The 15,969-nt window shown below is 42.2% G+C and overlaps 1 protein-coding gene across 8 annotated transcripts in view; it reads right to left on the bottom strand.

Annotated features, from left to right (window-relative positions):
• The window catches only part of kank4 (KN motif and ankyrin repeat domains 4), an 81,908-nt gene that overhangs the window by 48,128 nt on the left and 17,811 nt on the right, over positions 1-15,969 (bottom strand). The gene's annotated exons all lie outside the window — the stretch shown is intronic.

Genomic DNA, 15,969 nt, shown 5'->3' with positions numbered 1-15,969 from the left:
TTTGCTGATGCCAAAGTAAATCACAGGAGAGACAAGCGTCTGAGACAATGGCTTGCTGTATGTGTGGCCATGATCACGTCAGCGTATCTTTGCCAAGCATGCGTGATATGCATATATCCTGTTGGATAAAGACTGGGGGCTTGGGGCATGCTGACCACTGCCAGACGTGTGTTAAAGCCAGTGGAATGCAGTTGATGTGCCTCCTTGATAGAACTCCACTCTTTTATATCATTATACATATATTTATTATAGATGATAATTATTGCTGTGGGGTAATTAGGTCATGGCAGCAGACTGAAAAAGCAAACAAGCGTTAACGAGTTGTGAACTGGGAGGAGCTGCTGGTTGCCAACGATTTTTTTCATCACTGCAAATTCCAGTTTTTACCATATGCTTTTGTTTCTGAGAAGAGTCCTGATCCTCTCAGGATTAGAGTAATTAAAACAGGGCCGGTTATATGCACAAAAATGATGATGGTACTTCCTCGTCACATAGGGGGCAGTATATCATCAAAATAATAATACTTAAGGCTTCACTTTAGCTTAGTGTTGCAAATCTTCTCGATATATTTAGCGAGTTTTCATACCCCCCTAGCGACTCTTTATCAAAAATGCAACTAGCGACAAATCTAGCGAATGTAAAAGCATGTATTGTTCCTGCTCTTCTCAGCGAGCAGCGGGTGTTGCCGTGGCTCCTCTCCCGTCTCAAAGCACTCACAGGTGACCCAGTCCTCACCCAGCAGTCCCTCCCAGCTGTATTCAGAGCTGGAGGAGATGTTCACCTCTCCGCATCCATAATGCAAACTGCGCATCCACGAAGCCACCGCTGGCTCATCTGATGAAAATGCAAAAATGTTTCTGTCTAAAATAAGTTCCTGCACTAATAAGTTTATTTGTAGTTCTAAGCATAATAAGGGTGTTCTTTTCCCTATTTTTCCCCTCCCACAACATTATTCCTCTTTCCTACAGACATTAAATGTACATGGCCAGATAGGCAAATTGGGCGATGACATCATTTAGTGACATCTAGCAACTTTTAGGTCAGCCAATACTGAGGACTTTCCATACTGTGGAGTTGGCAACAATGCTTTAGCTGTCATTAGCTGTAATGACCAGGTGCTGTTAGCTAGTTAGCTCAGTTGGCCGTACATCTACTGGTCCTATTAGCTGACTGTTCTAGCCATCTCCCACCCAGTGAACATGGTCCAATCAGGGTGAACACAGTCTCCAACAGAAGCCAGTTTGACAACAGAGAACACAGTGCTAAAGTAAATTAGCTGCACGGACCAGGACTCTAAATCCGGGGATGAGAAGACACGGCAGGTTGGGACAGGAGAGACGTGAAGTGGGAGAAGAGTGAGAGGAAAGTCAGCCATCACCAGAGCAGAAAAGCAGCCAGAATGTTTTGTCTTCTAACTCTGTGAATTAAGGATTTATTTTGATCAAACTAGATCATGGAATGACAAAGGAACAGGTTTAAAAAGATACAATGTTGTGTTACGAGACAGGACAAGCTGCAGCTAACTGGTTAGCATGCTAACCTCAGTCGAATTGCTTGCCATATCTCACACATAGCAACTTTAAATGAAATAGAAGTGTATCCAGTGCAATAAGCAAAGCAGACATCTGGTGCCCAAAAAAGATTTCATGTCATTAAAAGTAAATTTTCCATCTTTAATGCACTGCTGACACTGCTGCGGTTACCTTAATCTACTGAAGAAGACTTGTAGACTTAAATGTATCTTAAAAGACTGAAAGTTAAGTTTTCAGATTCACACATGAATTACTGGCACAAAACATTTGTATTATAAAAAATAAACTTTACCTCGCCTGTAAAACAGGAGATTATATTCATCACCTGTTAAGCAGCCTTGGAAAAAAACAAGGTTATTTGTGGATTTTGGCATATATCCCTTCCAGCTCCACAGGGACACTCAGCTAATTTGTATTCTCATTCTCGGCCAATTTATTTTTTGTTACTGACTCATTTTCGCAGTCTGTCTCTGACATTTTGTAATGCTGGTTTGTTTTGCTAATTGCTCCTTTTCAACATGTTCTTATACTGACTGGATGGGGACCTTGCAAGGTTCTCATTTTCCTATGAATTGAGCTAATTTAGGAGATTGTTAGTATTATTATTATTATTTGTGTCTCTCCACACAGAGATATTTGATACATTTTTAAGCAAAATGTAAAACAGATTTCAGACCCCTTTTAATTAAGGATCCAGGTAGAAAACTCTGTGTACAGTAAGTATTAATATGTTTTTCTCCTTTTCCCTCTCTCTTTCTCGAGCAAAAAAAAAAGGCTGTATGAGTACAAACTCTTTCCCAGATCTGTCCTGAAGGGCTGTGGCTTTGTAGTGCTACTTTTCCTCACCTTGTTAACCAACTCCCACTATTTTAATCATCAGCCCGTTTCTGCTTTGCCGTGAGCGAAATCGAGAATCTGAAAATAAAACATCTCAGTCTGTGGCATGTAGTGAAAATATGATAATGTACGTAAGAGAAATGTTAGCTCGGGGGGAAAATTGATTTTCCACTCGGTCGCGACTGTGGCATAATCCATCATTCTTACATCTTACAGGACTGAGATGAAGAAAGTGTTGGTCAGAGGGTTGTAGCTGCATTAGCTGCACCTTGTATTTACAATTTTTTCTAATCATATCTCCTTTATATTGGAACCTGTGGCGCATGCTGGGGACACTAACACTTGTTTACTCTGTAATTAATAGAACAGAAAGGAGGTGCATTCATTCATTTGTTAAAGCAATAGCTTCTGTAATATGGGCACATTGGTTTGGGACAAAAGGTGATGATGGATGCAGAGCAGATATGTCACTACACTCCTTCATTACCTGAGGGACAGGTGTGAGCGAGTGCCTGAGAAAACAACCATTAAACACTGTGTCAGCACCTGAGTGATTTACATATTACATATAAGAACAGAGACTGGATTCAACCCATGATGACTGATGACTCAAACTATCAAATAAGGAGTTAAAAAGCTGCCTAAACAATGATACAAAGTTGTTTGTTTTTGTGTTCCTGTGCATCTATGTGAGACAGAGTCAACGCAAGGTTGCTGTCACAAAACACATGAGGTGAGTCTGACATTTCAGTGGTTTCACTGGGATCGGCCTGTGTTTTCATTTTATATTAACTCCTTTATCCCGCAGAACGTCCCACATGAATCTGAGGTCATTTTTTCAACCAGTCAAAAGACAGAAAAAACTGTGTAATGATCCATTTTAATAAGCAGCAGATGGAACCGCAGTAAAATCTGAAATCATTTCACATTTCAGCGTTCCCCTCGCTACCACTAGGCACAGGCACTTTCTGTAAATCACAAATCAGATTAGGTTTGACTTGTGCTTTTGAATTTTTAAACTCCAACTTTAAATGTAAGGATTTCAATGGACAAATTGCATTAAGTATGGAAGCTAAAATACAACATTGGTCAGCCCATCAAAGTTATGGTAGCTTTAAAAATCCATTATCTCTTAAATCTCAATTTACTCCAGAGCTACATAAAACACTCTCTTAAAACTCCTAAATAGTGTCAGTATGACAGTTTGATACTAAACAGTGCAACGCTGCAGGTGTTTTCACTTATGTTGCCTGATTGACTCTCCTGTGTGGACTTCATGGGCGTGTACAAGCTGTGCTAGATTGACATTTTCATCCAACTGTTTGTCTTGCTGCACCTGTCGGGCGGGACAAATTACACCTTTGTCATTTTTTATTGCAGTGTGCTCAGACCAAAATTACCTTGCACAGTGTGGCTAATAGCAGACGGGAGAGCAAACAGCGTGGGTAGGTTTTTTTAAATATGTACTGTGGGAGTGACTAATGTTAGCAGGCTAACAACAGCGTTCTATAATTTATTAATGGTACAGCATCTGTACCTTCATTAATCTATCATTGTCCTTGCACACGTTACAGCCAAGTAGCATCAGTCTGTGATGTAAATAACAATTGCAAACAAAACTGTCAAACTGACTGGACACTGGGGAGCCTCAGATGACCAATTGTAGACAGACGCAAACTCAACCATCCCCAATCCTCTGCATTCACCTGAATGCCTCCTCAAGCCTGAACAACAACCCAGAAGCTCTGCAAAGATTTTGATACGGGACTTTCCAACAAAACATGACAGATGAGAGTCAATGTTTGGTTGATGGATAGAAAAGTTTTGTTAGTTCTCACTGCATATCAGTGTTTTACTAATTTATAGCATGGTATCAGGCTGGAGCTGTTAGCTGCTGTCCATTAAGAGTGACTTAGATTACTTATTTGTTAGCATTAAACCTAATAAAGAGAAAGAGTACATGAACTCACAAAAGTTGGAAGAAGCCCAACAAGGGAAATGGGACCATCAGAGGAGCACCCTGCTGGAAAACAAGAATAGACCAGCACCAAAACACAACATAGCTGGTCTTGCTGGTGACCAGTCACTAGTGCTGGTACTGTGCTGGTCTATGCTGTTTTTTCCAGCAGGGCAAGTGAATGCAGGGTTAAATCCCCTGATTATATATAGATTGTAATAATAATCCTATCCAATCCCGTCTCCGTGAAATAACACATCACAACCATCATTCCCCGGATCCTTGACCTGTATTTCATAATGCTTTTAAACTCCAGTCCACTCTGCGTCACCTACCTCGTGACACCTTCGCTGAGTTATTTTTACTACAGCTAATACTGACCATTTTTAGCCTTGCTGTACAGGTACATTACAAGATTTCTGTATTCTGTAATCATCTCTCCCTTTATTGAGTCCCTGTCTCTGTCTGGATTGCACCTTTACGCCCTCGTTCCTTTTTATTAAACAATTGAGTTTGGTGACCTTACATAACAGCCTTGCACTTCCAAGTCTCAACCTGGGCAGGGGGCCAATGAGCCAGAATAAATGAAAACACCTGAGTGGGTCTGCAGCGGGGCCTTTAAATGGGTCACACTTGGCGGCACGGATGATGCTTGTTGGGCTAATTGCTAACAATGCACAAATCAAGAGAGGAGCAAACAGCAAAATACTTAAAAATTCTTAAAAAGTAAAAAAAAACAAAAACACTTTGCAATCTGTCAACAGACAAATACAAGACAATACATATCTGGTCTGATCCACCACTTGCAGGCTCTGTCAACTCACTTACACTGCAGTCCGATACTATTGTCTTCTCTCTGTCTGACTCCCCTGTGACCCGGCTCTCTCCGCTCTCTCATCTTTTTGTTTTTATCATGACTCCTCATCTCTTCCTTTTTCCTGTTCATGGCCCAGCGCAGAGTAACTTTCTTTCTATACTTCCACAGGCTGCTGCTTAATCTTATAATTATTGTTTGGGTGTTTCTGACTCATTTGATAGTACAGACGCTCGGGGCTTTACTGTACGAGCACACGCTGCAGTTATACCACACAGGGGCCCAATTTATTTGTGTTCAAGCTGGCTTAGCTTGCAGCCAATTTATCTCCTGGTCACAGCTACAAGAAGGGGGAAAGTATTGATCAGGGCCTTCTTAACAGCAACGAATGAGACAGCTGGGGGAAGTTCAGTCGAACGAAACTGGGGTATTAGCATCCAGAAATTTTGGAGAGAGTCTCCTTGAAATAGTTGTACTGTTTATTTCCTGTTAACAAGGAGACTACACAAGTGGAGAGCAGCTATTAAAAGGCTGTACAACACATTAGGGTCTGTACACTCTCATATGTGTCATAATTTAGCGCACTATTCTGAGCTGTATTCTAATTCAAGGTTTTGTAGAGGTCTGCTGTAAGTCCCGTAAAATCCATCCATGACCCCCGAGCAGATCATGTGTGAATTCTATGTTAATGGAGACGAAGACCCGAGTCATTAATTCCAAGGGCAGCTTTAGTCTGCTGTAAACCAAAGAGAAAGACAAACAGATAGCCGGACTGAGAGAGGAGAGAGGGTGTATTCCCTGAGCAGGGGGGAGATATCAAATGAAATCCGTCTCCCACTCCTCCTTACCGCCTCCTTCTCTTTCCTTCAAGGAGAAGTAAGACGGTGGGAAGGAGAGGGCTGCCAAGGTCACTTTGGTCCTCTCTTTCTTTCCCCCTGTCACTCGCTAACAGACACAATCAACTCATTTATGTATGTTCTCAGAGGACGGGGGATAGACATCATTTCTGCTGCTTAATTATTCACTGCAGTGGTCATCTGAGTGTGTGCTCCCTTGATTTATACAGAGCGACATAAAGGATTTTTGACATCAATCATGTCAGTGTCAAATTAAAAGTGACTGAATCATGATTTATCTGAGGTGATGTGGTTGACATCATTAACAATCCAAATGAGGAAAATTGCCTATGGTAGCCTACGTATCGTGACCAAACTGTCCATATGTCCATAGACTGAATCACCATGACGACAACAGTCACTTACAAGTAGATAACTGGTGGTTGATTTGCATTGCAGAGATGTATGAAACTGTCAGTTTCAGGTCTAACTGTATTGTTTAAAGATTTATCAAAGCCCCCCTCCAGTGTACTTTGATATTTTTATGATAAATATGAGCCCTTCCCTGGCAGAGTTGATGGATCACACTGTTCGACAAATCCACTTAATTTTTTTGGCTCAGAGTTATGAAATATAAGATGGATTAGCTGTTTTGTGATCTAGACTTTCACAGTTTCCCTGTAATCAGTTAACCAAGCTAGCCATTATACTAGCTTACTGAAGCTAATGTGTTGCTAATTCAGTTTTCAAAGTAACTGTGCACTGCATGTTTTCACCGTGTCCCCATTAATTATTATGGACACAGTCATATTAATAGTTTGAAAATGGCTTTCACTGCAACCGTGGCGCTGGCGACTTTAATAAATCTCCCAGTGTTCCTCATACCCCAATTCTTTCTCTATCGGAGGGAAAACAAAGAAGCCCACATCCTCCAATTCCTCCTCCCTCACCTCCACTGCACAGATATTCATATCAGCCTGTCTGAACCACAGAGAGAGAGAGAGAGAGAGAGAGCAGACTGCGAGACTGCTCCTCCAGCATCATTTTGTTTCCAAAGCTTCCCAAATTACCAGCTTCTTGAAATAGGTTTGAACAGCTCTCTGCTGAGATGAAACGGGTGTGTTTAGGTTCACTGTGGGACAATGGGTGGGAGATTCAAAAGTGACACAGAAACAGTCATTCTTTGTGTCTCTTGTCTCCGTCACACACAGACACACAAACACGCACTCACATTGTTACACTTGGCAAGACAAAGATGCGCAGGCGACAAGCCTCTGATTTGCTTTGTGAGATTATTATGGACTGCCATCTGAAACAAAATAAGGGGTTTTGTTTTAATTGCAGCTAAAAATAAACAAGTTTGGAGACATTTTTGCTCCTGAGGAGATCTAACGGCAGAGGGAGCACAGTCGACTTGAGACTCCTCATTAAAACTGTGGGTCGATACGAAGATTTAACCCCTTCGTACACGGTTGCGACGCTGCAGCAAACCCAAGAGAGAATGAGACCGCCTCGTACCTGTTTAAGGTCACCTCTGTAAATTGTCATGGATGCGTTGTACACAAACCTGCTATAGCCAACAGTTTGGAAGCCTGGGGTAGACATGCATGCCCAACAGAAAAGCCTACATTTCTGGTCAGGAGGAGAAGCACACCTTCTTTTAAACATTGTGAAAGAGTTAAACAAGTGAAAAAAGGGGAGGCTATAAGAGCACGGTCAAACAAGTTAGACATCATCATGATGGATACCATATCTGGGCAGGGCTACATGTACATGACAATAGCAAAATATCCACTTACATTAAGCATGTACACAGCTGTCTGTTTGAAATAGGGGCATAAACCGTCATGTTTGATGCATGTAGACATAGTCACCAACAGAAACATTGCTGTAGGCCCCCTTAATGTCCCTCGTAAATTCCTAAAGTGTTGTTTGATTTCTTGCCAGACATCATTTTATCAGTTGTTTGGAGTGCAACGGACTAAGGCATCCGTAAATCAGGCGAGTGTACCTCCACTTCTTGTAGACAAATTTATTGCTTTGGTGTTTTTCAAGAGAAGACGGAGGTTTCCCGTTCACTTCAAGTACAGGAAGCCAATGTCTAGAGGCCATTAGGAGAACTGCAGCTCAAGGCACTTCTGCTAAAGCACATCGAGCCAACTTAATATACTTAGTATATAAAAGAGACCGCGAAAATGGGTTTCGTAAGGCCCTGTTGTAGGCCACAGTCAGACCAGGGCACTGGGTCACTCGACTGCACATTCACACACAATGAAGTTATAAAATCCAAACAGAGAGAACACGATATGGTTTGGCCTGAAGGGAGCTGATTTTAAAACAGACTTTGTTCAGAGAGCAGAGAGGCCTGTAAAACAAAAGGCTGGTTGGCTGACTAGAGGCAGATGCACCGCTTTGAGGCTGTTCAGATGCGTATAAAAGATGTAGATAAAAGATGTGGGAAACTGGATGTGAAGAAGAACATTTCATAACGTGATATCATTGAGTTGAAGGAAACGTACAGCTAATAAAAGACGTGTAAAGGTGGATGCACAACACCTTTTGCGAATCCCTGGCGTAATCGCTAATGCCAACATAGAGAGCTTGAGATATTATGTACCTGCTTTAACTTTGCAGGTAACCCGAACTTAAAACATGGCTTTTATGTGGAATTAAACAGTAGTTTTTACATTTAAATTATAGTCCTGGCAGCCGAGGAGGAAACTGATGAAGTCACTTCCAAAAAGAGGCAGTTGCAGAAGGCGCTCGATGGGTAAAGAACAGGCCATGGTCTGTGAGGACTTGGCTGTGTTTTAGGCAACCCTCTGTGCTGGCTCTGAGCGCCCGCTCATGCACGTGCCGCCTGATTTTTAATGTCATTTGCTCTGAGACATTTTGTTTTTCCAAATATCAAGATTATTCAGGCGAACAAAAACCCCTTCATATCTCACTGATGGTCATTTTGATGGCATAAGTTCAATGTAATTTAAAGTTTCAAAGAGAGACAAAATACGGAAGTCGATGTACATTCATAACACAAGAAAGAGTTTTGCTAAATATATATGATTTGTTTCCCACACTGGACAGTACCCCCTGTGCAACCACATCTTCGGTCCCATGGAGCAGCTTTAACGGTGCTGCTGGGATTTAAGTTCCCAGCTCAAGGGCAACGTAGTGGCATTTGTTCAGGGAGGACAGAGCTTTACTTATTTCCTCAAACAGCTCTTCTCTCCTGCTGAGACATAACCACAGAACCGTGCATCCTGAATGGTTTTGTGTTTGTGCGAGCTGTAAGGTCACAATCTTAGGATTCGGGGAGGACAAACAGGAAACAGGATGATTTCTGGGAGCTGGTCACCTCACTGGGATTTCCCTTGTCTTCAAAGGACCACAACTGCATCTCTCTCTTCAGTGGATGGAATAAAGCCATACTTGTTTCCTGCCTCTCTTATTTTAGCTCCTGGACTGGAGTGCACACTTGGCCTTTTCTCGAACCTGTCTCTGCTTCATGCCTCAGCTCTCTTTCCCCTGCTGCTCCTTTTACCACTGTGGCCATAACTCCATGACAGCTTCATGCTGTTGCTCTCTGTTTCCCCTTTGGCACCAGACCACTAACCTGGGAAATACATGGATTGGCTGTCAACCTGCCGGAGTTGTAAAAGTCACTTTCAAATTACTGCTTTGCAACCAAGTGAAAAATAAGGTTGCTTCCTACAGCTGGGAGGGATGGACACTGGGCTGAGGGCCTTTTCTGAACCTTCACACTTGTCTGGATGAAGAGAATAAGTGCTGGGAACAATGAAGACAAGGGATACTGAATCTCAAGACAAGACGGAGAGCAATTTAAAAAAAAAAACATTTCAATACAAGAATAAAGAGTTTAAATATCCTCCTCCTCTTATAGACAAAAATAGCAACTAGTTAATACCATCTCAGAGTGAGACTCCACTAATGCATTTTAATCAAGCTGCACAGCAAGTAATTAATTGATTAATCATTTAGCCTGTGAAAATGTCAAACACTGATACATGCCCATCACAGTTCCTCGTAGCCTGGAGGGACATCTTCCAATAACTGCCCGCAACCATGAAAAAGAACCCGTAGGTATTTAATTCGCAATGATGCGAAATAAACAATTGGAAGCAAGCATACTTTCTTATTAATTATTCAGCATTTCTAATTAAACAGACAACTCTGTCCCAGCCCCCTGGTGTTTCCGAGTGGCATTAGTGTTGGCACCACTGTCATGAAGACAACAGGCTAACTTTTGTTTCCTCAGGGTAACAACTACCAGGACAAACGTAGGCACCAGGCTCTGAAAAGGAGGAAGAATGGAATAAAAAGGTGATATCTCTGGTTCTGCTGTATCAGTTTTGATTATTTGATTAAGTGTTCTGGTTATGCAGTTTCCAAATCCTGCTCCCTAGTACCAACGATGCAACCTCGTGACATCACAGGAGGTAATTTATCAGATTACACGCAGCTTCCTTCTGAGCCACAAATGGATTCAAAGTACTTTTTCACATGCTAATACTTTTACATATAGGCAGTAGCACCACCCCAAAACCTGAAACTGGTGGAGCTGAACGTGACTAACAACATGTCAACTGCCTGTAATGATGCAGAACTGAAAATAGGTTTGCTTGATGGAGAAAATGGGGCAGATGAGAATCCATTCATATCCATCGAAATCTAGCGTTTTAAAAACGGTCTGATCTTGACTAGTGGAGGGCACAGGCACATCCACCGATCCATCCATCCAGCTATCCATCTGCACCCCCCCATGCTGTTTAAAGTCTTGAGGTGATTATAGCACGGAATGCAATGGATTAGCATACCTATAAAAACCCTGCGCTGTATGTTTATTTGAAAATCACCTTGTGGTAAGTGCCCTTCAAATCAGACTATCCTCCACTTTTCATGATGCTGATGTGAGGAAGCCATCTGTTCCTTTATAGCCTCTTACCACTGCGTGCTGTGAGTGGAGCGGGGGGAAAAAACAAAGTCCAAAAGTTTAATCCGCTCACCTCTCCATCGACGACACTGAGTAACGTTTAGACCACTGTCAAGAGGTTGAGCAAGCAGATGGCCAGAGGCGTGCAGTGCAGATGGCTTAAGATGAGCTCTGTCTACAGTACGTGTGAGGCTGGTGTGTCTGACAGAGGGAGAAAGGGAATCTGCCAGAGGACGAGACAAGAGAATAACCTGAAAGACGCTCACGTTAAAAAGTCCTGAACAAATATGATGAAAGGGAATTTCATCAAATTCAAAAAGAAGGAAAAAGAGAGGAGACGGACGGCTAAAGTCTCACAAGCCTTATTCATTTATCTGTATTCAACAAGACAATAACATATGGGTACATAATGTCACCAGAACACATGCTGTCAACCCTCCATATGCCACCATGTGTATTATGGCCCGAATAGGGCTTTTTTCTGCTGGATGAGCAGAGAATAGCGGCACAATCAGGACAAACTACATCCCTGTCGCTTCATCTCGACACTAACCAGCATGCATCAGCTCCTATCTTGGCTCTAATATTCTCGCGAAATTGATTTCCTTTCCTGTCCCCCGCTTTGTCTGCCAGGATAAGATGTCACCACTTGAGTTGCTATCATGAAATCTTTCAGCAAAAAGAATGAGGGGAGAGAAGTATATAGCTGGAGCAGGTGAGATGGAGCTAAATACAGGGAGAAATTATGAAGGTTAACTATGAAATCTCCCAATGTGCACACTTTGTTCTTTGTTATTATCTATTTTATATTCTCTCTCTCTCTTTTTTTTTTTACACAACCCACAGTGGAAATGCCAGAATAAACAGTTCAGAGTATAAATACAAGAGCGGGACATTATGTTAAAGTCTGCTCACTGTGTTCCCATACCCAAAGCTAAACCACAGACTCACCACAAAACTCACCATAATCACATTCTAATCTCTCTCAGAACATGACGAATGCATTACAGCTAAGTTCATCCAGACCATGGAAGTGTTATATGGATCTAAAATAAATAGCCTTCTTCCTCTTTTGGGCTGCAGGCCAGTTCCCATACTCGGGGCTATCACACCAGAGACTCTACGGAGCTTTTTCCCCATCACGATAATGCCTGAACAACTACTGATAGTTGACCTCAGTTTCATACTGTCAGTGCCCCTCATGCCCAGTGTTCCCATGAGTCATCCATCTGGGAAGGAAGCATGGAAAACCGGAGGCAATTCGGTGTGTCCATGGACGTTAATGTGTAACACATTTCAGTGACCAAAATCTGCTTGACAAACACAATAGCATGAACTTGTTTTATCGCCTCGCAGTTGTAATCTTAGACACACCAGTCAAGTTGCTGTTGCTAAGCTTTTCTTTTGCAGGACACAATGGTCACACGATGGTCACAACTTCATCATTTTATCCTATTAGATATTTACGTAAAATACTGTCATAATCATCAAATGAACCGTTGACTACTAACCAAAACTGTTTTTTGTGAGGTCACAGTGACCTTGACCTTTGAGCCCCAATATCTTATCAGTTCATCCTTGAGTCCAACTGGATGTGTGAGCCAAAATTGAAAAAAATTTGATCAAGGCATTCTTGAGAAGAGGCCTTAACTAGATGGATGTCCAACCTGAAAACATAGTGCCTCGTAAGTGTGAGGTCTTCATAAGATGTGTACTACTATATGCAAGTATGTAAATTTGAGTTATGCACAAAATGATGATGATCACGACTGTGAAAAATGAAAAACTCCAGACTTTGCAGTAAACTCTTGCGAGTTCATTACGTGGTGATGAGCGAACAAGGGAGTGATTCTTGGCGTAGCGTCTCCCTGTGTGACTCGCCGACTGTCCTTTCCAATCTTCGCCATCTCTTCTTCATCCCACTTGACCTTTTCCCACGAAGCATAGTCAGAGAAGGACTTAATAAGAAATGGGAAAGTAAGAGTGAGACGGAGAGAGCATGCATTAGGCCGAGCATGGTGTTTGTGTGTTTGTGTGCGTAAGACGGCGATGGGGGTGTGCTGGATAGGGGCGCTGGCCACACATGTCACATCAGGAGGCATGATTATCCACCAGGATTACACTTTAATCAATCTAAAGTACTAGTCCCTGTCTGCCACTGTGTTAATCCCATCAAAGGGGGGCTCTTTCTGCCTGTCAGCTTATCCTCTTCCCATTCACCACCATGTTAAACACCCCCACAAAGCTGTATGTCAAGAGTCAACTGGGCTGCGGCGTGGAGACGTCGGGCCCCCACTCAGCAGCGCCGCACTCGATCCGCCGACAATTCATTCAATTTCAAGACACCGCTGAGAGGATTTTCTCATTGACAAGGCAAATTAATTGCAGCAATGCATTTACATTTACACAGTAGAAAAGTAGCATTACGGTCTTTTTTGTCATTTTTGTCATTGTGTGGTGATTTGCTGATTTGCAATTTATAGTACTTTTAACGCCATTAGTCAACTTATCAATTAGTCTAGTAACAAACATACCAAACTTTCTGTGGTCCCAGGCTGCTACTTTTTCTCTGTTATATATCATCACAGACTGAATATCTTGGGATTTTGGACAGCTGGCTGGACATAACAAACCATGGGCTCTGGGAAATTGAGTGATGAGAGTTTTTCACACATTTTGTGCAGTTTACAGACTTAACAAATTAGCTAAATGAATCAGAAAAATAAAAGGAAGATGTATCAATACTGAAAATATCTGTTAGCAGCCCTGATGCACAGGCCTTAACTAGCAAGCATAGTCTTTGTTCCAATCCCAAAATACCTCTTGCACCTATGATTTACACCTTTGTTTTGTGCATTTATGCCAAGGGGTAGGGTGTCGCAGTTCTTGTTGGTATTGCTCAGGCTACATGGCTCTCACATTTTTATGTATTTCGATGTTTTATTCCACCTCATTTGATGGCATATGACACCCGAAATTTGACAAAAGTCCAGTAGCAAAGATTCTGCACTTGGTACCACTTGTCTCATATCAGTAGAGACTGGTAGGCTAGTAGCAAAGACTGCTTCTGTTAGCCTATAAAGCAGCACTGGTGGCCAGGTTTTTATATCTGATGGCTTGATTGATGGCGTGAAGCTGTGAATGAATTGCGAGCATCCATGTTTATCTTTCTTGATCAGATAAATGGTAAACAGTATGATGATGATACAAGGACCGCAACAGTTACGCAGGATAAATCACCACATCCGAGGACAGCATCGTCTAAATGTCCAGTCGTGTCTGCTTACATAAATGCCACCACTGACAACTGATGACATATGAGGTCTTGAAAGGTTGCCCCTCTTAGATTTTATCCATTACTCCTAGTAACTCCGAGGAGCAAAGAGGCACTAGGAAATGATGGGTACGCTTCAAAATTGGAAATGAGATTGAGCCTTCATGTGTTTTGTGCTTGTCAGAGAAAGAAAGAGGGTGAGTGAGTGAACAAAGACTTGCAAAATGTGTTAAGGCTCTTACATCCAGTAATATTCATGGACAACCTAACCACCCATATACACAGAAGCATGCACACTCACACACACACATACTCTAAAATGCACTGTCATGGTTTCTTAGTAACAGACTTATCCTGGTTATCTTTAAGGCACGCACACTTGTACACACACAAACACAAACACATAATTGGCTCTAAATCTGATGAATGACGCATGTTACACATTTAGAAATTCTTGAACCCAAAGCACGTTAATCCTTTCAATTTCAGAGTTTCATCAGTCGGAACATGCAAAACACCGTCAGAATGCAAGAAAAACCCATAAATTAATTTAGGTGCATTCAGTTATATATACACACACACTACATTAGGAGAATTGTGTGTGTGTGTCTATAATGAAAACCCCATTCTGGCATCTTTCATCTCTTCCCTCCTAGCTTCACTCTCACACAGCCACGATGAATGGATGGCTATAAAGAGGGAGGGAGCACAGAGAGAGAGAGAGGAGAGAAAGAGCTGAAAGGAAGAGAGGTGAAAAGAGAAGTCACTGAGGGACAGAGGTACATACTGTAAAAAGGAAGATACATAGCTTACAAGCATTCAGGATAAAAATAACCTAAGAGCCCGGAAGAGAAAGAAAATCTTTTTTTATTCTGCATCCATCTGTGCATGCACGTGTGTGTGTGCGCACACATGTGTGTGTAGATTTTAAATCTCAGAAGGAGGATGAGGGAGAGAACCGTGTTTTCAGCATCACTAAAGAAGAGAGATGAAACACACACATGCAGTACACGCACGCCTCATTCAGACAACACACAAATCTACTGCAGGATAAAAGACACAGGAGTGCAGGCTGTCTAGAAAGCCTGCATCTTTGCACAATAAACAAACAGATGGCCACCTACGATCAAACGCCAGATAAGTGTGTGCAAAACAGTGAGACAATCTGATAAAGACACAACAGGACTGGACCAAATGGACATACTAAACACCACCCATCTGCTCGATCCTGCGTTGACAAATTGGGTTTGTTAGTCAGGCTATAATTTCCCTCCACATCAAACCACAGTTGGCATGACCATCCTAACTGAAATGGTTTAGGACAAATCTGGGGCTCTGGGTCGTGGCCAAATTGCAGCATTGCATAGAGAGGTCTGAAGCGGCTTAGTCAGCTGCATACAATGCACAGCGGTGGCATCCTGACACAGAAAAACAAAGCGTCAGTGGGTCACCGGTGGTTGGTGTTTGTGCCATGATGTGGCCTGGCAAAGCACGCGTTGGGTTTAGCACTCTACTGGGAGGAGGCATGACCACACAGCAGGAACAAAGCGTGATGTGCTCAGGCCTAACGGTGCAGATATTTGTATTGTTTTATTACAGTTATTCATTTGACAGGTTCAACAAATAGTGCCGGCTGTCTTTCACTCATTTTGGCTCTACTATCAGCTTGTTCAAAAGGAATGATGGCTGATCTCGGTCTTGATGGAGGTTTAAAGAGAAGGCCTCGTAGACATTTTTATCCACACTCCTCCAATTTCTGGACAGTACA

Source organism: Acanthopagrus latus, chromosome 11 (assembly GCF_904848185.1).
Source record: "Acanthopagrus latus isolate v.2019 chromosome 11, fAcaLat1.1, whole genome shotgun sequence".
In the NCBI taxonomy this organism is placed as follows: Eukaryota; Metazoa; Chordata; class Actinopteri; order Spariformes; family Sparidae; genus Acanthopagrus; species Acanthopagrus latus.
The sequence above is the reverse complement of the archived record's forward strand: the minus strand, read 5'-3'. Positions and strand labels throughout refer to the sequence as shown.